Below are 22,963 nucleotides of genomic sequence, written 5' to 3' on the forward strand. Positions count from 1 at the left end.
ATTGTTATACAATCTTGTATTATATAATGGATTCCATTAATATTTCACATTCACTTAACACATACTATATATGTCAGACATTTTACTAAGTAGTAAAACAAGATGAATAGGAGAGTTTTTTCCCTTAAGATGATTACTTTTTGATAGGAAAGGTAAACCTAAATCATATAAATAAATATCTATCTATTCACTCATATGGTAAGTGGAGAATTAAATATTTGGATTATTATAAATATTTACATCATGGAAAAGTATACCAAAATAAATTAAAGGACCTCTGAATCAACACAATTCAAAATTTGCTGTACATCCATAAAAAATAATATAGACCTACATTTAATCAAATTGCTATATATATAGCCATTATAACTACAATTGTTTTTTAGTGTTGATTATCAGTCTCTTTTTTACTCCTCCTAGACAGAGGTTACTGCGGACTGTTTGGGATAATGTTGGTGTTTTGCTCCTTCTTTTCTCATGTCTGTTCATGTGTTTCAAGTCTGTGCACTGCTAATATTGATTTCTGAATATCCATTGGTGTGTAAATGACTTGAATCATAGCAGATATAATTCTTAATTATGTTTAGAGTTGCTTAACTTTCAATCTTTGCAGTGCAAAGTTTGTACCACACACTCACACACAGACACACTCATATTTCTTTCCTTCTATTTTGCTGATTTTAGGATGGAAAACTGGCCCATCCTCTTTTGGCCATAATGGCTGGATTGAAAGTAGATATTACAGTGTTGTGCTTTGTTTTGTTCTATTTTTTGTTTTTTTTTTAATTGAATTATTAGATGTTGCTCTTGAGGATTTATATACTGGGTATATGGTTCTGAGGAGATCTCTGTAGGAAACAGATTTCTGCTAGGATTAATTTAAGCCCACCAAATTTCATCATAGAATAAAAGGCTTTCAACTAATACTGCTTTTCCATGAACCATTCAACCAATTTTTTTTTTCTACTTAACATCCCTTACATGTATCTCTTTACTATCTGATTTTAGGTTTACTAATTGAATTAGTTGTAATGATAGAATCAAGAACATTCAATTTAGAAAAAGAGGAATAAACTTGAAATAATACGTCAGAATCAAATGAAGCCAAACTTCATTTTAAATTATTGCTTAATATTTAATTTTTAGTATAGGCCTCCCAGAGGGCTTCAATTTGGTTCAAGAGCATCACCTACTTGTGTAGTGCCTTTTAATTTTCTCTATTTTCTTAGTACTTGTTTTAGGTGTTTCAGTAGCCTATGTGGATTTGGAGTCTCATGGGAATATGTTGTGATCTCCTGTAAAACTTGCTCTCTATTTTATGTTCATTTTAAAGATGATGTAGTAAAGTGCTATTGAAAGTGAAGAAATTCACATCAGGGTAAAAAATTATTAAAGTACCAGACTTACGTATTTGCCATATATTTCAGATGTAATAACAAAAGAACAGTTTTTCTTCCTTCTTTTTAAAAACTAATCATTGTTGATTTCTTTTGTACCACTTAACTAAATAATAATTGTCCTTTAAACTTAATATGAATTTATCAAAGCAAAATTCAAAATAAGTATACCAATGTCAGACCACGTCTAAAATATTTGAACACTTTTAACACTTTAAGTTTTATTGACTTTGTTGACTCTTGGAAGATTGGCATGTATGTCAGGGTCCAGCATCATGACCATAAGCAATTTAGGATCAGGATCATTTCCTAATTTTTAGCATTAAAATGAGGGGATTGGAGGATGTAGGCTATATGTTCTTCTGAAAATCTAAACTTTCTCTCTCTTAGTCTTCAAAGTTGATTCTGACTCTGCTTCTGGTTTTCCAAAATATGTCATAAAATACTGCAGCAGGAGTGCTCTATAATTCTTTTTTTTTTTCCAGTTAATGCTTTATTTTTTCATTCTCCATAGAATACTGATTTTGTAACACTGATTACAGTCTGATATGTACCATTACAACAAAAGTTTCACTTTATGAAAGATCAGCAAAAATACATCAGCAAGGATATAACTAGTGCATTTACTAAAACACATCATAATCAGAAAACCAAGTGATCACACACAATAATCTTTACATTTGACATACCAGCTACATCCTAGCAGAGCCAGTGTGTTTGGCAGGTGATTAATATATGTAAGTAATGACACTGATCAATCTTAACACTTCTGAAGTGTTAATTCTTTATCAGTTAAACTTAAAATAAATCAATAAGTGTATTGAGACATAACAAGGAGGAAATCCAAAATTTGTTGAACAGAGACAGTAGTAAACAGTAGGAAGATCACTGAATTGGGAGCTAGTACATTTGGATCCTTGTCTTATCTTTGGCCCTGGATGGATGACCTTGGGCAAGTATTCTGGACTATATGAATCATTCACTCTTAAAATGAGAGAGCTGGCTGGATGGTTCTCTAAACTCTTTATAGATTTAGCTTTCCATAATTCTAAAATCTTTGACACCGATTCATTTCTGTGTTGTAAAGTGAAATGTCTAACAATACTAACTTGGCAGTTGGGATGAGTCCAGCTCTACCACACAAATACGACTTGTTGCTTGTGTTCAAGTCTCTTCCTTCTGAGCCCCATGACAGCCCTATCCTCAAATTAACAAACAGTAATGACAAGCTTCAGGAGGTAAACAAGTTTGTCCTCCACTAGACACAAACTCAAGACCCCCAAAGTCATGGTTATTAAGAAAAGCTATAATGGAAGAACTATGGGGGAAACCCACAACATCCTCTTTGGTAAATGGTACAATAACACAATTCACTAATAGAAGAAGGCAGGTACAGATATTAACTACAATACATAATTTTCAACTGTTATTTGTGAACCTGCACAAAAAATATACACACAATTAGAACTGTATCAGTATGAACTATAAATTCAAGGTCTAGATGTACACGGGAGCCTCTCTCATGCTGCTAGTCTGAAGGAGGCTTATTGTAGTTTCACGTGTTTGTAACTCTACAGGAGGAAGCTGGGATTCTTTTTACTAACGTTGGCTTCTATTCCATTATCTGAAAAGTCCACCTCTCTCACATAATCACAGAAATTAAAGATGTCCAAGCCCCCCTTTCAGGCATTTCCTCCATCCCCTATTTTCCTTAACAGATTACTGTCTTTTTGTTCTAAAACACTGAATGACTGGCTTCCATCAGCTCCCCATCTGAAAATCAAGTAGACTTTATCTCTTTTAATCTAAGGAATAAATTTGTCTGTATTTCTTCCTAATATTTTAATGTAATTCCTATCTCAATTGTATTTACACAATTCTGAATATTTCACTATGGTATCCATTATAGAAATTAATCCAATTCGATGAACAGGAATGTGCAAAGCAAAATCACTTTGAAGATGTCAAGTTTTCTTAATAAACATTATCCTTTCATTAAAGTACTAAAGTGTTTCCCTTTTGACAGCAGTGATTACTTTAAGCAACTGTATGAGCCTTGAAACATTTTCCAACATCTCTAACCTGTGCCCCCTTCCAGAAAGTATAAAACACCCTTCACTGTCCTCCTCCCTCCTGAGGGGACTGAGGATTTGTACCCTACAAGGTCTCTTCTCCTGATTGAGAATCCCTGATACTGAAGAAATGGCATCGCCAGCTGTATATTTGCTGACCTTTGCCTTTCCATAATTTGACTGTAAAACAACAGATTTATTTTTGCCTTCCCAGAAACGTCATTTTATATATTACCAAATATGCTTTTCGAACTCTACAGCTCCCTTCTATCCCTCATTCCTTACAAGATTTTAATACACTCCTTTATGGGGAAAAGACATCCCCTCTTGAGAATCACTGAACCAAAATATAATTTCTGAATTACTATTCATGATAAAGCTCAATAACTAAGTTTGAGAAAACAATATTCAATTTAAAGATGGAAAAATACTGTATCATAGATAAAATGAATATTATAATATTGAGTATATTCTAATTATTAAACCAAATTATTTAAACTTCATTCTTGAAAACCAATGCAGAGACTTGTTTTTAAAATGATCTACTGAAACCATAAAGAAATGCACTTTTCATACTGGTAAATTATAGTAACAAATTATATTGCTTTCCTTTGTTGAAATATTTTCTTCAATTATATAATCCACTCATTTTCAAATATTCAGAACTAAAACTTTTAGATTTTTCTAAATAAATTTTTATCAGTTTCACCTAGTTTAGCAACTTAGAATTGAATCTATTTCTTTTATAGAATTGCCAACTAGCACAAACATCTCTCTGACTGATGCACAATGACAAGAATATAAAATAGCCATGTCTGTAAGAAATATTTATATTGTCTTTATTTTTCCAAATTCTAATAGAGTGAAATTCTGTATACCCTGAAGCTAGAATGATAATGCATATAGAGTTTTAAAAATAGTTTTGGAGAAAATATGGATGCATTTCTTTCCAAATTTTAAAAATGATTCTTTGCATCTAAGTTAAGCAGATTGGAAAGAGGAAACAGGACAGGTCTACCTCCAGATCCAAGGTGAAGGGCCTAAATAAAATCATTCAACACAGCCCCCAACAAGGCACAAAGTTTAAAATTTTACACAAGTGACACCAGGGAGGGGTCCCACTCCCGTGGCTGTCAGTATTCCAAATCGATGCGCTTTGGGATGGTGTTCAGCTGGATATTTGAAGTTCCTTCATATATTGTACCAATCTTCACATCTCGGAAGTGTTTTTCCACAGGGTAATTTTTGGTGTAGCCTACTCCTCCCATCCACTCGATACATTTGCCAGTTATTAGGCCCGCAATCTCTGATGCATAATACTTGGCCATAGATGATTCTTTAATGAATGGCCTTCCAGCTTCTAAAAGCCTTGCAGCGTTGTATGAGTAATCTTGCAGCTTCTAGCTGGGTGGCCATGTGAGCCACTTGGTGTTGGCATCCCTGAAAATCAAATATTCTTTTGCCAAATTGTTCCCTTTCTTTAATATATGGAATAGTGTAGTCAAAACATCCTTGAGCCAGTCCCAGCATCTGTGCAGCAATTCCTATTCTATTTTCATTAAGACCCCCAATGGCTTACTTATAGCCATGTCCAATATTTCCCAGGATATTGGCTTCTGGAACCTTGATATTTTCAAACGTTAATGGGCAGGTAAAAGAAGCTCTGCTTCCCATTTTGTTCTCTGGTTTCCCTATATGAAGGCCCTCAGTATCACAATCTACCAAGAAGCAGGTAATTCCTTTATACCCAAGAGTAAGGTCTACATTTGCCATCACCATGGAGAGCTTGGCATCCTTGGCGTTGCTAATCCACATCTTTGACCTGTTGATGACATAATAATTTCCCTTTTTATCAGCTTTGGTCTTCAAAGCAAATGAATCGCTACCTGCTCCAGCCTCTGAAAGGCAGAAACTTCCCATTTGTTCCGTAGCTAGCTTGGGCAAATAGATAGCCTTCTGTTCTTCTGTTCCGTATTTTCCTAATTACTGTGTTCTGGATGTCACATACCAGAGCCACAGACGCATCAACTTTGGCTAATTCCTCTATCACTAGGACAGAGGAAAAAAATGAAGCTCCTGTTCCTCCATATTTTATGTCAATTTCAATACCCATCAACCCTTGTTGAAATAATCCTCGTATTACTGATTTTTCCATTTTTGAATTTTCATCTATGTTTGAAACCAAAGGAGTAATTTGTTCCTGGGCAAATTTTTTAACCATGCTCTTTATCATCCTCTCCTCATCTGTAAATGTTTGCAGAGGGGCATAGCGTAGGCCATTATTTGTTGCTCTGAGTCCAGCTTCTCAAAGCTAGGAAGATTTTAAGACATGAGGAGGGTTTTTCCAGGAAGACAGGCAAATTGGGAAGTTTCTTCTTAGCAGTGCGCTGCCACACAGCAGCCGAACCGTGTCTCCCTCCATCTGCGCCCCAGGACCATCACCCTATAATTCTTCTTTTCATTTTAAGTATATTTATGTTTTTAAGTTTCTGCAATTTCTTTAGCATAAGATATTTTTTTAAAGATATGTACTATTTTAAAATCTAAAAATCACACACATTTTCAATAGTGACAAAACATATTTTCCTATTATATCTCCTGTTAAGGTTTTGTGACTCAGAATTAAGTTGGGACCAGGGTAATATTACTACTTGATACACAAATTATTCCTTTGACTTACTGAATGCAAACCCACGGCAAAACATTTATCAGGAGAGGAATAGTTAAGAGCATTTGTTAGGTTTGTATATGTACACAGTAAATAGCAAAATATTAGGTTTATGGGACAGAACAAGATAAACAAAATGAAAATTAAATGTCTGATAGTGTATTTCTAGTCTGTTTCAGCTGCTCTAACAAAAATATCATAGACTGGGTAACTTGTAAACAAAATAAATTTATTTCTTATACTTCTGGAGACTGGCAAGTCCAAGATCAAAGTACTAGCAGATATGCCTGGTGAGAGCCAGCTTCTTGGTTCATACACAGTCTTTTCATTGTGTCCTCACATGGTAACAGGGGAGAGGGAACTCTCTGGAATCTCTTTGGTAAGAGTCTCTTCAGAGTGTCTTTTGATCTCATTCAATGTGATGGTATTTTGACATGGGATCTCATGACCTAATCAAAGGTCCCATCTCTAAATACCATCACATTGGGTATCAGGTTTCAACATATGAATTTGGGCAGTGGGGAGGGGGCATAAATATTCAGTCTTTAGCATAGTGACTAAAGAATAACATAATATCTCTTCCATACCATTCCACAGAAAAGGATGTAATGCAGAGGAAAAGAAATAGTGGAAAGTTTGAAGGTCTGCGTTCTAGTCTTTGGCCTGCACATGCTGCTTTCCTTTTGTTGTAGACAAGCTGTGTAGCCTCTATTAACCACAAAGTCCTCATCTAGGAAATATACTTGTTAGCCCCTATGAAAATCCTTAAGGTCTCTTCAAGCCTTAAGATTTTTTTTGTTAAATTAACAATAGATCAAAGTAACATGAACCATGAATAGTTAAAATAACATGAAAAGTTATGATGTATATAAAGATCTGTGGATTGTTCTCATCATAAATAAATTGTAAATTTTGCATTTTAATTATCCTTCCTAGACCCCCATCTAAAAATATATCTATACTGTTATTTATTTTGTAGTGTTGGGAGAAATGAACAAAGCTTGAGTGCTACACATGGTGATAAATTTAAAATATGTTAAAAACCCACGTTCTGATTTGGCAATCATTCTTTTTTGTATATAATGAACCTGTAGTATTTTTCTTTCAAATTTTACTTCTGAGCTATGGTTATCTACAAATACATGTGCATACATGCCTAATCTTTGGGTTTCCAAGAGTGATTGTAAAGTGATTTAAAAAATAAATCACTTTACAATCTCTCATGCCGTGAGTATGTGCTAGAGCAACTTATTATGGTGAGAGAAAGGATGTATCACATTGAGGTTTCATTAATTCCATACTGTGCTAAAGCACTGATACAAAAGAAGGACATGAATTAACAAACAGCACATTTTACTATTGAAGTATGTTAGATAATACAGTCAGATATTATAACCTAAGTTCCAACTTAGAAAAGTTTTAATGAAAACTGTGGATAGTTGCTCAGATAAGCCAGAGGAGGAATGAAGAGCACAACTGTCCACCATTAATCCATTTCATTAAATTCAAGAATTTGAGTATATTAAGATAAATCAGAATAAAGATAAATGCTGAAAGCCATATACCTTTCAATCAAAAACAGGATTAGGAGCTGACATTGAACTGAGAGAGAGCCTAATTTAAACATGCTAGCCTCTGAACTTTTGGAGCCCCCCCTGAGAATGAAGTTTTATTCATATGAAGCACTTGTTCTGAATAATAGCCATGTTCCATTGGCACTTATACCTAAAGAGTTTAACTTAGTCAATCATCACTTCTTTCCATTGTCTTCTTACAGATAATTGTGTCTTGGGGCTGCAAGTAATATCATTATTAACTCCTTGAGATAGCCACTGTGTCTTCTGAATAGTGGCAAAATCCGTAAAGCAGTTGAGTGGATTTTTACATCACTGGAAACTCATCAGTCAAGAGATGGTATTCCTGTTAAGCAGGTGGCAGACATTAAAGAGATTCATTACATCTGAAAATGCCAACTCCTTGTAACAGCTTACTGAATATCCCTACCACCACAAAGGTCAGTGTGTAAGATGTGACTAATACTGTTGTCAGAAAGCTCATATACTTCAATGCCAGTTTTCATTGCACCTTTTGTTTGGCACATATTGGGTGAAAGTTGTATTATTTTTCATCCACTTGAAGAGGTAGATAATAGCTAGAGTTTGTTTATGATCACAGTGCTTCTTTAAATGCATTCTGCATTAAATGAATCAAACTTACTGGCTTTATTTCTGTAACTTTCTGTTGAAGTGTTTAAGGTTACACTATGAGTGATCAAAACATACTTCTTGAGTAAGATGCTATGTTGACACCTTTGACAGACCTAAGAATGACTTCTAACGAGTCTGCATCTAGGTAAGTGTTGACGCTTCGAATATGAAGGTTCCAATACCCTGTTTGGATTAGAAGGGGAAAAATGGTATTTTGCCTATAGCTAGCATTTCCTAAAGATCCTTTCATAGGCAATTGTATTAACGCAAGAACCGTTCTCTATATAAATGTCTGTGGTATTGGCACAATTCCTGGAATATTATGGTTGTATATACACATATATATGTGTGTGTGTGTGCATATATATATGTGTGTGTGTGTGTGTGTGTGTGTGTGTATGTATAAAATAATGACCAAAAATAGCACCAAATAACAGTTATGGGCTCCATTCTTCCTCTAAATTCTGGGGAATATAGGCTCAAAAATACTAAATCAATATACCCTATTTAATTTCCTCAGCTTCAAAGTCTCCAATTCACATTAACCAAAGAGTGTGATTATTGATGCTATATGATCTTGACATCACTTACAGTGCCTGGAAGTGTTGCCCTGGCAGGGAATAGAAAATGATCTTATAATGTTTCTCTGAAGTTGGTTTATATATTTGATTCATATTTAAGTATGCTTATTCTTGAGAGAAGGTATAACATTCTCGGAAGAAAATTTTTTCTAACATTCGTACCTGAAATGTATTTCCTATACTCTACACTGGCCATTTTCCTATCTGAATGTAACTTTAAAACTTTTAAAAATATGAATGGATCACTCTACCTTAAAGTCCAGTACATTGGCTTCCTATGAATAAATTGTTCCTATCCACTTTAAGAAAGTCATCTGACCCAGAAATCTGACAGATTAAAGTATGCCAGAATATGGCGATTTTTTTTTCTTTAGAAGAGGTAAATTACATATCCTAGGAATAAAGTGTCTGCTACATTAATGCAGTTGACTTCTGGTCATAGTCTGTCCTTACATAGTGACTACTATATCATTTATATCAAACAAAGAAACATTTTAAAGGAGGCAAGGGAGGTGAGTGGCATTTGTCACACGGCTGTGCAGCGATATCTCAGGTAGTTTCTTGAGCCTCTGATGTATTGTGCTATCAGTCTTAATTTTCTCCTGCCATTTCTTCATCAACCAAAGAAAAGGAAAAATTATTTTCTTAAGATCTCAAGGGAATGTGAAAATAAGATCAAATAACCTATATTTAGCAAAGAAAGTTTAAAAAAAAGGAAAAATGAGGTGGCTTAAATTTTAGAAGAGAGGCCTGACATATAAGTCCCCTTTAAATGTCTCCTCATCAGGTTACATGTTCTGCTAATTTTTAAAGAAATCTGAGCTAGAGATTTTAAATTACTTAGATTAAAATAAACTATTTTATGTGAAGTAAAATGTACATAACATGGGCTTTAAGTAATATTTTATTATGTCACTGTATCCCTGCTGGTGAGAGGCCGTGTTATTTGATTCTGAAAGGATGGTATGGTAAACTGTGTACATATTATTAGCTCTTTCTAATGCACACAATATGAAGAAAGAACTGAGATTTAAAGCATGAGACTTTAGTTCTAGACCAATCTGTCACTATCCAGTTATGATAGTGAGTGAACAAGTGTCTCTGGACACTGATAAATCTTCTTTTAACTGAATACATGCAATGAACAATATCTGAAATTCTATAATCAGTAATGTCTTTAATTTTAATCTCTTGAGAATAAGTCAAAATATAGGCTAAAATCACATTTGGGAATGATTTTTCATTATATGTATATATGTATATATGTTCTATATGTATATGTATATATGTTTTTCCTATTTCTAATCCCATGTCCCCACTAATATAAACATATATATTTGGGAAGAAATTTAGAAAGGCATACGTGCACAGATTTTATTGGTTAGGAGGTACCTGAACCTGCCAAAATAAGCATTTTATTAAAATATTTGGTTGAAATCAAGTAAACACAGGTTTCTTCTTTCAACCTAATAGACTGTCATCATATGTTTTGGTATTGAAATGATGCTAGCATGCCTCCAGATTACTTTAAATGAGGAACATAAAAGGTACAATAAATGGCAAAGTAAATGGTAGAATAAAGCACTGATCTAGATTCCCTCTCCAGTAATCTCTAAGGATAATAAGTTCAATTTTTTAAGGAAAGGTGTCCAGTGATAAAAGATTGGGCCAGCTATCATTTATAGTCTCTCCGCTCCAAACCCAACCTTCTTTTTCCCAGTTTTGTGGACCCTGTACGTATTTCTATTTCTCTAGCTGGTACATTGTTGGGCTTTTGTTTCAATAACGAGTGCTGGAGCGACATAATGAGGTGATAGTGACAAGAAGCCACTTCCCTCAGGTTGGGTGCTGCCTCCATATTTTATCCAGTGCAGGAGGTGAGGCCTGGTGGCTCTCACTTCATGAGACTTTATAGACAGTTTCTAGCCTCACTGTCTTTCACAGGAGCTGTGCTCCTACTTTTAAGCCATGCTCTTCCTACCTGGCTGGCTGCTTTTACAGATGAACTTCATCCATCATCAAGCAACTGACTATCCTTTTTGAGGTTGCTTCTAAAGAAGGTCCAGCTGAGACCTCAGGCAACTGTCTCACCAACATGTAACTTACTTCTACAGACTAGCTCACAACTGCCAACTTCCTCTGGCAATGGCAGACCGTTTCTGTAAATCAGCACTGGCCTGCATCCTCTAGAAAGCTTTTTTGCCACTGGAAGACTGCTTGTCTCTCTCTAGCCATGCCTTCTGCAAAGAGTTTGAAATCTCAGCCTTGGATGGAGGAACCTCTCCTAAGTCCTCAGTTTCTTTCACTGTCCAGTATCCTTCAACTTAGTAATAGTATAACGTGTTTATTTGCACTTGCAAATTCTGGACTCCATAGAGTTCCTTATACCTCTTTTAGTAGTTAAAGGCTTTGTATAAGTTAATGATTCTTTATAATAAAGATTCCTTGTTTAAATTACTAGTGTATTTTTTGTCTCCTAACTCGACCCTCATTGATGTAAAAGTATAATAGAACTCATTGCTTTTGTTCAGCAATTCAACTTTCGTATTTTTTGGAAGTATATGCATAAAAACAAAAAAATTCAGTGAGTATGTGAATGTTAGGAAAATAATTTGAACTAAATTTCACAACATTATTGAAAAAATATTTGTCAGAGGAAGAAAATTAATATTCCTAGGCACCAGACACTCTCATGGCTTCCTGAGATATAAACACCTCTTTCACCTGCCAAGATCCAGGATGTCCATATAGGGCTTAGGTATTGGACAAATGAATTATCTGTAACTCATGTTATCTGTATCAACAACTAATTTCATCTTTCTTAAAATGTCCAGGTAATTGTAAATTTTTTGACCATTCCACTTAGCAACGTTTTAATCTTTTCTTCTGTCAGTATAGTTTGCCTCCTTTTAGAGAGGGGAAGAAAAGAGGGTGGAATATTAGATTGAGCTATGGTATATAAAAGAGAGACAGAGAGACTTGAGAGAAAAGAGGGGGAAAACTATTAAAATAAAGCTTGGTCTTTATGTTTCATTAACGGCCATATTTCCCAGCAAAATACAACAGAAAATAAATTGAACTGAAACGAACTACCATGTGATTGTTCTGGGAGTTTTAATTGCCCTTACCTTCTGTTGTTCTCAGCTTGCTTTTGTTAACACGCCTACCCACGTTTCCTTTATGTATAACCTCTGCTCAGTGTTAAAAGCTAGAATGTCCCCAGTAGATGTTTAAGCTGAACCTCTGAGCCAACTGAGGCAACAAGTTGTGGTTAATAAAGTATAAGAGTTTAGAACTAGAAGGGGCCTTAAAGATTGTCTACTCAAATCCTTAATTTCACAGAAAAGGGAGATAAAGCTAAGGGAGTTAAGAACTCAAAAATAAAAAAGGATGGTCTGACATAAGAATGGGTAGTTTGGGTTCCTGGGTTCAAACTTGGTTCCATGAACTTGGTTCTCTATCTATCATATACTCTTGAGGTTAACATCAGGCCTAACTTTCAAAGTACATCAGGATTTTGCTCAGAAAACAAAACATTATCCAGATAAAATAAATTTTTGTTGATATTAGTAATTATATTCTTAACTCTGGCATTCCTGGAAGATGCTAGTATAATGTTTTTAGGTCAAAAGGATACTCTCACAGTTTTCTAGGGAATTCTCAAATATTCATTCTTTCTTTCACTTAACAAGCAATTATTGAATGCCCTTAATGTGTTCTTGGTGTTGGCTAGGCATTAGGGGGGAAGAAAGAAAATTAATAGAAAAAAGCAGAAATGTTGATCCTTGATTTCAAAAATCCTAAAACCTGTATTTTAAACAACATAAGCACATTTGATTGGCATTAGTACATTTAAAATACTATAATTCTAAGTAATAAATTATATGGGTCATACATTCTAGACAGAAAGAAAATAAAGGCATAATCATGGTAAGGTACATTTAACCTGGAAGTTTTTTGAGAAGCCTCAATAATGTAATGAATACAAAGGTGAAGAGGAGAAAAAGTAGGGAAAGTCTTTTTAAATGGTAAAACTTGCACAAAGTCAGGAAGAGTGAATTATAAAGGAAAGTGGCAGATGAACTAATGCGGATGAAATAGTAACTAGTTTGAGAAAGTAATTTTAAATGGCAATATTTATCTGCAGTATAAGAAAAGAAACTTGATTAAAAGTAGATATTCATAACATGGACAGTAATTCTGTTAGATAGATAGACAGATAGATAGGTAGATAGATAGATAGGGAAACAGAGCTACATCTGTACCTGTACATATGGGTACATTTATCTTCTATGTGCATTATTTGAAGAATGGTGTACATAGATGTTAGGGGCACTGTTTCTTAAGACTGACTTCCTGGTGCAGTAAATTCCCCACACCTCCTATGTGAAACAAAGGTGCCTACAGCACTTAACTATAATGTTATTGCGTGGATGAAATGAGATAACTTGTGTAAAGTTTAGCATGGTAATAGTATCTCACTCCCTAATAATTCAAATAATGTTAACTATTTTTAGTAAGATACAGAGAAAAACCATTAAAATATGAATTTGAAAGGATGGTTAAATTTATTTAAATTGATAATTAGCCAAAGGTTATAAATAAAAAATGCACATCTAGTCTTCTTGCACTGGAAAGGCTTTAAAAGCATTTTGTTTCAGCATTTAAGAAACTAAGAAACAAATAACATCTAAGAAATCTACATTCCTTGGTGACATATGGGGGCTGGGGCTGAAAAGCAGCTGCTCATTGTAGCTAGCACGTGTTCTTGTTGCTCTTTTCACATGTCCCAACCACTGGTTATTCTTTTACCACTGAGCTTTCTTCATTTATTTTTCATTATCTGCCTGATCCCAACAGTTTTTTAAATTCACAACTTCTAGTTAATCGAATTCTGAAGACCCTACCAAGTAAAGATCTGCATGTGAGTAATGAGGGAAAAATACGTGCAAAAAATTATATCCTATATTCACTATAGAAAACTTGAAGCTACATGTATATTCTTTGAATGCAATATCCCCAGAGGTAACCTTTAGTTCTCTTACTTTAATATGTTGCTTATAACATATGCATTTCAGTCACTCTATAAGATGATGTTACCATAAATAATTCAAGTCAGTAATCCACTGTACAGCATTTACTATAAAAAGCTAACTGATAAAATATGTAGAATGATCATTTACATTTTGTACAGCATAAGGGCATTGAGCCAATCATGCAACCATGCTTAGTTTCAACAGAATGACACTGTACACCTATGCCTACATTGATTAGCACAAAGAAAGCCATTGCTTAAGCTTATAATCTTTTGGATGGATTTAATTTTCTAGTAAGGAAAATCAAGACAAAGAATTGTTGAGACTATGTTTTCTTATAGTTGTGTCTCATTTAATTGGTCAGTTGCATAAGGGCATTCTAAGTATCCAAATTCAGAAGTTATAAATTGGGCAGTCTAATGCTTCACTAATGGAAAAGTGCAAAGTTAGGAAGTTATTCAAAAGTCAGCTACTGATTTACTCTCTAGCCTCATTTCCATATATAAAAGCATCTAGATTGTTGAGGGTCAATTGCCATGAACATTCCCCAGGATAAGTGGTTACTCAAATAAATGTATCAAAGTAGTGAATACTTTTTCTCAAATACCAAGTTTATTCTTATGGCCATGATACCAATGCTAGAAAGAAAATTAAACAATTAATTAGATACTATTCTGGAGGGAGTAATACATGCAAACAATAAACAAATGAACAAATAAGCTAGTGAAACAGTAGCTACAGAAATACATATTTTTTATAGGTGATAGTGCTAATAATTTTTACCTATCCCAGAGGCTATAGAAGAGTATCTTTTAAATCTTAAATGTATTGTATTGGTCAAGAAAAATCTATAAAATGACATACAGCACACACACACAATGATCCAATGTTCTTTCAGTTGTAAACTTAGAAAGAAAATATACTTTAAGTGTTAGCAGTACTAAAACTCATTTGTGACTAATATAATCTCATGCATTTTTGGATAGAAAATATTTTCTGTTGGTGAGAAGGGGTCAGAGAAATATGATTTGGGCAGGTAAGACAATATTAAAAAAAAAAGTCTAAGGAGAAATCAAAGAAAACACTAAGGAATTCTAAAAGAAAACTATGTTTTTCTCCTGAAAACCTGCTCCCATTCATTACTTGATTTATCTCAGTGAATGATATATTCCCTGATATGCAACAGAATGGACCAGCAGTCAGAGAAATTTAGTTCAAGCATCACCAATTTTTAGGTCTGTGAGCAACAACCCTGCTATTCAATGTGTGGTCGGTTCATAGACCAGCAGGGTGGCATCATCAGAATAACTCAATCTGAACCTACATTTTAACATGTCGTGTTTGGACTGGACATTCAAGTTACAGAAATTTTGTTCTCCACACCATTTAATCTGAGAATCTGTGTACATATTCCATTACTTCGCCAATTTCTAATCTCTTTTCTACCTATCATCTCTCTGACTATCTACTCAAATCTTCTACTTTTAATTAAATCACTTCCTGACTTCGTCATAAAACCTCATGACATTGTTCGTCTATTTCTACGTCCTTCTATGGTTCAGTGCCTCTCATTTTCTGCCCTTCAGACATATTGTCTTTCTCTCAGTTACTCTTGATCTTAACTAATTAAGAAATGTTAACCAAGACATTCTCTATTACTAAATGTATTTATCAAGAATTGTTGATTTTTGCCAGCTGCCTTTTCAGCAATTATAGAGATGACCATATAGCTTTCTCCCTAAATGTATAAATTTGGTGTTTTATATAAAGAGAACTTCTAATACTGAAACATCTTTGAAATCTTGAAATTATCTCTACTGAGATTCAATTAAGTTTTGTGGATCTTTTTTAGAATATTTTCATTAATATTTGTGAACTAATTTATAATATGTTTATGTCATGTTATAATTTTACTAGCATGGGATTATCAATTAGTTAGAGTTTGTTAAAATTTGCCTATGAAATAACTTATTCCTAGTGTTTGTTGTTTTTCTGTCTATCTATCTACCAATCTACCTATCTATGTATCATCAATCTGTCATTTTTCAATGTGGAGACTAGCAATTTATAAATTTTTCTCTTCCTTCTGCAGAAATTAGTCAATTTGAATTTAAATTTTCTCTAAGATCAGTTTAAGTAAACTTTATTATTCTATTAAATTACCCATTTAATCTAGGTTTAAAATTTTTTACTTGAATATTGTCAGAAAAAATATTCTAATGATTTGTGAAATTTATTTTTAATCTATGAATTACGTTCTCCTCTAATCATTCTTTAGGCTTTGATTTCATTACTTTTATTCCTTGATTTAAATAGTGGTTTAAATAGTGGTTTGCCTTTTTTATGTTCTTTTATCAAAGAACATTATATATTTATTTATTTTAATTCTGTATTTTTTGCTAATTCATTTAATATTGATATCATAATTTAAGTCCTTTCTTTTGCTTTATCTGTTTAATTTATTGTTATTACTCGATTTAAAAAATTGAATGCTTAATTATTTTATTTTGTTTAAAAATCTATATAGGTCCTTAAAGTTATGCATTTTTTCCCTCTGAACACTGACTTAGATGTATTACAAGTGTTAGTCTATATATTGTTTTAATTTTCATCATTTTCTAGAAATTCTTCAACTATGTTTAGTATTTTCTTTAAGATTTTTTTAATTAACATATTTTATTTTTAAAGTAGTTGTAGATTTACAGAAAAACTGAGCAGAAAGTACAGTGTTCCCATGTACCTTCCTCTCATTTCCATTATTATTAACATTTTGCATTAGTGTGATATTTGTTACAATTGATTGAATAATATGGGTATTATTATTATTAACTAAACTCTGTCATTTACATTAAAGTTCCCTCTTTATGATGTACAGTTCAATGTTTTTGACAAATGCCTAGTGTCATAAATTCACCAATACAGTATCATAGAGAATAGTTATACTGCCTTAAAAATCACCTGTACTTCACCTATTCAGCCCTCCTCTCTCCCTCTCTCTATAGATCTTTTTAATGTCTCTATAGTTTTGTCTGTTCCAGAAAGTTATATAGTTTGAATCATACAGTGCATAGCTTTTTCAGACTGACTTCTCTCACTTAGCTGTTTGCATTTAAGATTATTCCATGTCTTTGTGGATTTAATAGATCATTTCTTTTTATTGTTTAATAATATTCCATCTTATGCATGTAGCAGAGTTTATTTATCCATTCATCTACCGAAGGACATCTTGGTTGCTTCCAAATTTTGGCAATTTTAATAAAATTGCTATAAATATTTTCATACATGTTTATGTATGGACATAATACAAATCAGATTGCTAGATCTTATGCTAAGACTATGCTTTGTTTTGTAAGAAGTTGTCAAACTGTCTTCCAAAGTGACTGTATCATTTTGCATTCTCACCAACACTGAATGAGAGTTCCTATTGCTCCACATTCTCGCTAGCATTTGGTGACATCAATTTTCTGGATTTGGGTGATTCTAATAGGTGTATAGTTGTATCCTATTGTTGTTTTAATTTGCATTTTCTTCAATGACATATGATGTTGAGCATCTTTTTATACACTAATTTGTCACCTGTGTATCTTCCTAGTGAGGTGTCCATTCAGATCTTTTGCCCATTTTTTAATTGGGTTGTTTCTTATTGTTGAGTTTTAAGAGTTCTTTGTATATTTTAGATACAAGTGCCCTAGCAGATATATGTTATTTGCAAATATCTTCTCCCAATTTGTGGATTTCTTTTGATTATTTTAATTTATTCCATTTGACTCAAAATTTCTTTAGCATCTAGCATGATGCCTGTTCCATGGAGGGTCTTTAGTGGATATTTCTGGAATTAATAATAATGATTAATGTATACAGAAAATAGGTACAGAAATATATGGTTTTATATACTAGATTATTTCTCTCCAGTGCAGAAGTAGGAAAATAAAATAGGAAAAAGAAAGTAATAACTCTGAAGAATACTAATGATATATGAAAAATAACTTTTAAAATAAGGTAAAAGAAATGGGAATGTTATTAAATTCCTTTCCAAAATTAAAATTATAATGAAAACTGTATTGATACTTGACATTTTAAAAATAAGCTCTGAATAAAGTTGAAATTGTTAACTTCAAAAAAAATGTATGCAGTATTTTCTCTCTACATATGTTTTCTGCGTTCTATGCATGGCAACACCATGCTGTAACACCATCCATATTTTACACGTTACTCTCTTTTACTTATAAATTCCTTACTTGTTACATCCTTTAACCATCAGAGACCTTCCTAATTTTTCCTTGAAGAGTCTAGGAAATGCTCCTTTCTGTATGAAATTTTCTCAAACTCAGTGCAATTAGTCATTCTATTGTCAATATTTGCTAACAGTGTGTGAACATTTCTCTCAGCACTTTTCTTATTTTATTGCAAATATCTGTTTACCATATTGTGTCCCCAAATAGTCCATTTGTCCTTGGAGGGTTGGGACTACTCTTATTTTTCTTCATAATCTATCAGCATTGGATTAAAAACTAGCACATAGAAAGTTCTCAATAAATGTTAATTAGATATATAATTCAGTGAAAAATATTTTAATTAAGGTATTTTTCTTTAATACAGTAACAACTGCTTAATTTTTTTAAATTTTAAAATTAAAAGAAATATAGTAAGAAATAAAGCCCATGACTTTGGATTTTTAAATTTTCTTTTATGCCCAAACATCTTTTAAAAAGCCTAAGGTTTAATACTGAAACCTGACAACAAATATATAAAATTTTTAAATGTAATTGTTAAACTCAGTAGTATTTTAATAAAGAGAATCAAAACTGGAAAAACGTAATGACAAATGTTTTATTTTAATAGGCAGGTGGTGAAAAGAAAGTTATATTTATTGGCTATATTTTATGTCAGGCACTGTACTAAGTGTAAAGCATTTACTTTGCACAACAAGTCTTATAAGCATTATAATCACTATATGCAAGGAAATTCAGACTTAGCAACAAAAAACGAGTTGCCCAGTGCATCATACATGTAGAAAGACACAAAAGGAGGTCTCTCACACTCTTAACACCATATCATTTTGCTCCCAAACTGCTTTCACGAACATTATATTTAATTAGTTTTCCATTTAAAGAATATTACATTTCATAGGGTAAGAGATTTGCTCAAGATACCATAATAATAACTAAGAGATATAGAACTCAATTCCTTTCATTTCATAGCTTCTGGATATTCCATTTACTCATTACTAGAATAGGAGAAATATAAAATCATTAATATAGAAAACAGTACAATGATGACATACTTGTATTAAAATGAGGAAAAAAAGAAGTGTTTACCTGTGTGTGTGTTTCTGGAAACTCTTTATTAAGTGGTTAATATGTATTCTTGTTCACTTTTACTAGTTGTGTTCAAGGAAAGAATAAATTATATGAAGATTTGACCAAAAGCAAAGAAAAACCCAGCAGGCTTCATTGAGATTAAATGTTTCTCAGAAGCTCATAAGTGAACAAGTCAGATCATTGTGGTCATTGATCTGTAGTTGATTGCATCCATTTATCAAACCTCTTTTGTTTCCCCCACTTCTTTTTTTTTTTTTTTTAGTAGAAGTCCACTTCTTACCCAGTCAGTGATAAAGTAACTTTACATGATGCTACTTTTCTTTAAATAATTTTCTTCTCTGACCATTATTGCTCTCTTCATTTCTTATATCATTGCTTCTGATCACTCATTAAGCAGTTAGCAGTTTTAATCATAAAAAAAAAGAAAACTAAAACTAGAGAAGATGGAAGAAAGGAAGGAAAGATACATTGTAGTAAACTCCTCATCTTTATCCCACGTTTGTCATACTAAGAAAGGAGAATTTCTTAAAACATGTTTGGATGTCACCAATAAGATTACTTGTAGGTTTTTCTAGGAATGATGATAGTCTTACCTGTATATTCATTTACAGAGTTGAACTATGACTGCATGAAGATTAATCACTCAATTTTTATTGTAAGAAGGGGTTTAGAATTTATATTTAAGTCAATATAGATATTTGAGATTACAGATGAATTTTCTATTATAATTATTGTATATTTATGAAAAATGACTACAGATTACATGTGAAATTATAGGGATTATTATAGTGTAGTTATGGAAAAATATGAACATTTTATGGGATTGTCTTCATTTAAAAATAAAATTTCATATCTGAGAGTTTAGACACTGGAGATAGGCTTACTCATACTGTAGAATATCAAACTATGCACTTTCGTAATAGTAAATGCTACCAAGAATTAGCCTTTACTGAATTAAAGAAGACATAATATTTCTAAATTGCTAAGTAATATAAAAGAAATTAAAGCACATGCAATAATTAATACTGGTTTTATAATTCTGTTTAACTGTAAAATGTCTAATGTATACAGTGAGTTAACTATAAAAATAAAAATATGTGCCATGATTGAGTAAAAGTCAGTACATATCATAAAAATAATTTGAAATATGGTGACTCCAATGTAAATTTTTGCCGAAGATGTCTAGCCTTAAATCCGATACAACTTTTCAATATACCTATACTGTTTTCCATAGTTTTCACAGCATAGACATAACATTAGCCTGATGTACATGTTAAAAGCATATTTGAGTAAACATTTCAACTTGTACAATAAGTGAAAATAAACACAGAAATTGATACTTTATAAACAGATCAGGATTGAACATGAGATAATTCTATGTATCTAATAGATTGAATGATTTTACATTTTCATGGACAAAATTACAAATATGCTAGAAAAAATACTGAATTTGTAGTCAGAATTTTGGGGTTTCCATTTTCATATGTCCAATCATTAGCTTTTTACCTACTTTAGCTCTCTGAGAAACTTTCTACGCTGTGACTGCTTTCCCTACTGGTCCATTTCTTTCATTCTAAACATGTCATTATATTTCCCATCCTTAGGAAAACAAAACAAAACAGTAACAATTATATCTACACTCCAAAAATAAAACTGTTCTCAGGTTCACCATCTACACTTTGGAATAGACTATCCTATTGTTCTCTTCCTCTTCCTCCCTAAATTTATTTTTAGACCACAGGTATAAAAGATTGCGTAACCATTTTCATTAGTGTAAAGCACTTTATCACCATCAGTAGAATGCCCCTCTTGTTTTAATATTTAATATTAATTGTATTCCTTTTATATCCATGGATACTCTGATCCCCATTGGCATTTACTTAAACACATATGTATATATTTGAAAAACGATGTGCCCTTGCAAAATGCATACTGCTGTTTTATGTGTATATTACACATGTTAAGTATATGTGAATGGCATTTTGCTATTCTGCCCTTGTTATTCATTCAACACTATGTTGTGAATGTGTAGCTTGTTGCTAATTACATCTAGCTTGTTGCTTCCAACTGTTGCATAGAATTCTATGGTGATATTTACCACATTTCTTTAACCAGTCATTCAGAGATGGGCATCTAGGCTAGCTCCTACTCCCTACTACCACAAATGATGTTACATTGAACATTCTCACACCTATCCTCTCATGAATCAGCATTAGATGTTTTCTGGGATGTATATTGCCAAGTGGGATTTCTGGGTCATATTTTATTAACATCCACCCAATATTTGACATTATATAACTTTTTGCCATTTTTTTCTGGATGTGAAGTGACATCTCAATTTAAATAATATTTCCTTGAATGCTTATCATCTCTTGATACTTTTTAATTTTATAACATTGAGTTCTAACTTCAAACATGCTCTATTTGGTAATTTTTTTCCTTTTAATGACATCATGGGATGATTTCAGAGCTTTCCAGTTGAGAAACTAAAATAGCTTATCTGAATATCATTCATTCTGTTAAACAGGGGGAGCACCTCCAGAGGAAAAAATACATAAAACAGGTCAACCAGACTAGTTTCCTTGTACATGTATTCTCAAGTAAATAGAAAAAAAAAATGATATCTGCTGAGGGGAAGAGAACTTATCATTAAAATGCACTTCATAGGATGACTCTGCCTAAGAATAACCTGCACTAAGTAGAACTTAGATTCTCTGAGGCTTGATACTCTGGAGAATTCTGTGTAAGCTATGCAATCTCTGATATAAAATGGAGATGTGTCATAATTGAAATTCTTGCTGTGTGAAGCAAGCACTCTACAAACTCATTAGGAACCTAATCTCTCCTGTGCCAGAGGTGCATATCTGACATGGAAAGGTGGGGGCCTGGGGAACAGCCTCAGTTTCCCAGACCTCCTTTTGCTTCACTGCACCTCTTGCTTGCCTATGTCCTTGAATTTATTTAGGAAATCTTGACACCCAGTGAGATCTCTGATTTTAGCTGACTGAACAGTCTGATCCTGTATTTAGCTCACTAGTCACTTTCTGTTATTAAATGTCTCATTTGATAATTTAAGTACATTCTCAAGAATTAAAACTTTCAGTCTAGTTCAATTTAAGATATCAATCTCACATCCAATTCAAAGCTTCCAAATCCAGTTTGAAACTTGATCTTAAGCTCAAGAACCTGCAGCAGGAAGAGAAGCACAAGCTGCTCTCTCGTTATTCCTTCTCTCTCACCGCCTCCATCCATTCCTGCACTAGTGGCTCTTCTATAAGTTGGGATGAGAGGTTAAGGGATCATGTAAACAGGTAAAATCCTTATAAGACTGCCGCTACTTTAATTCAGACTTCAATGAGAGCTCTATCACAGGCATTTAAATGTTGCTCTTTCTAGGATCCCCTTCTTCAATTTACATTTTTGGGAGGCCTTATTAAGGCATAGAAAGAGAGATTCCTTATGTGGGAAGTGCATTTTCATGAAAGTTGACTTCTTGTGATCCCACCCCTCAGGGCTCTTGCTACTGGCAACTCAAGCAAGCCTTGCACAGGGTCTGCAAGACAGCTCCTTGGTGAAGTCTGACATGACTATGAAGAGAGGAGACATAGCTGATTATCTGCTGAAACTTACAAGCTTATCTGAATGAGCCCTCAAATTGTATCACACAGGAAACTGTATTTC

General features: G+C 33.1%; 1 pseudogene across 1 annotated transcript in view; it reads right to left on the minus strand.

The window, feature by feature from the left end:
- The window catches only part of LOC309628325 (short/branched chain specific acyl-CoA dehydrogenase, mitochondrial pseudogene), a 33,804-nt pseudogene continuing 10,841 nt past the window's right edge, over positions 1–22,963 (minus strand). Inside the window, exon 1 of the transcript in view lies at positions 1–22,963. This exon is cut by the window's right edge and continues 10,841 nt beyond it. The product of the transcript in view is annotated as a short/branched chain specific acyl-CoA dehydrogenase, mitochondrial pseudogene (transcript).

The sequence above is a fragment of the Balaenoptera borealis genome, assembly GCF_965194805.1.
Source record: "Balaenoptera borealis genome assembly, chromosome: 4".
Lineage (NCBI taxonomy): Eukaryota > Metazoa > Chordata > Mammalia > Artiodactyla > Balaenopteridae > Balaenoptera > Balaenoptera borealis.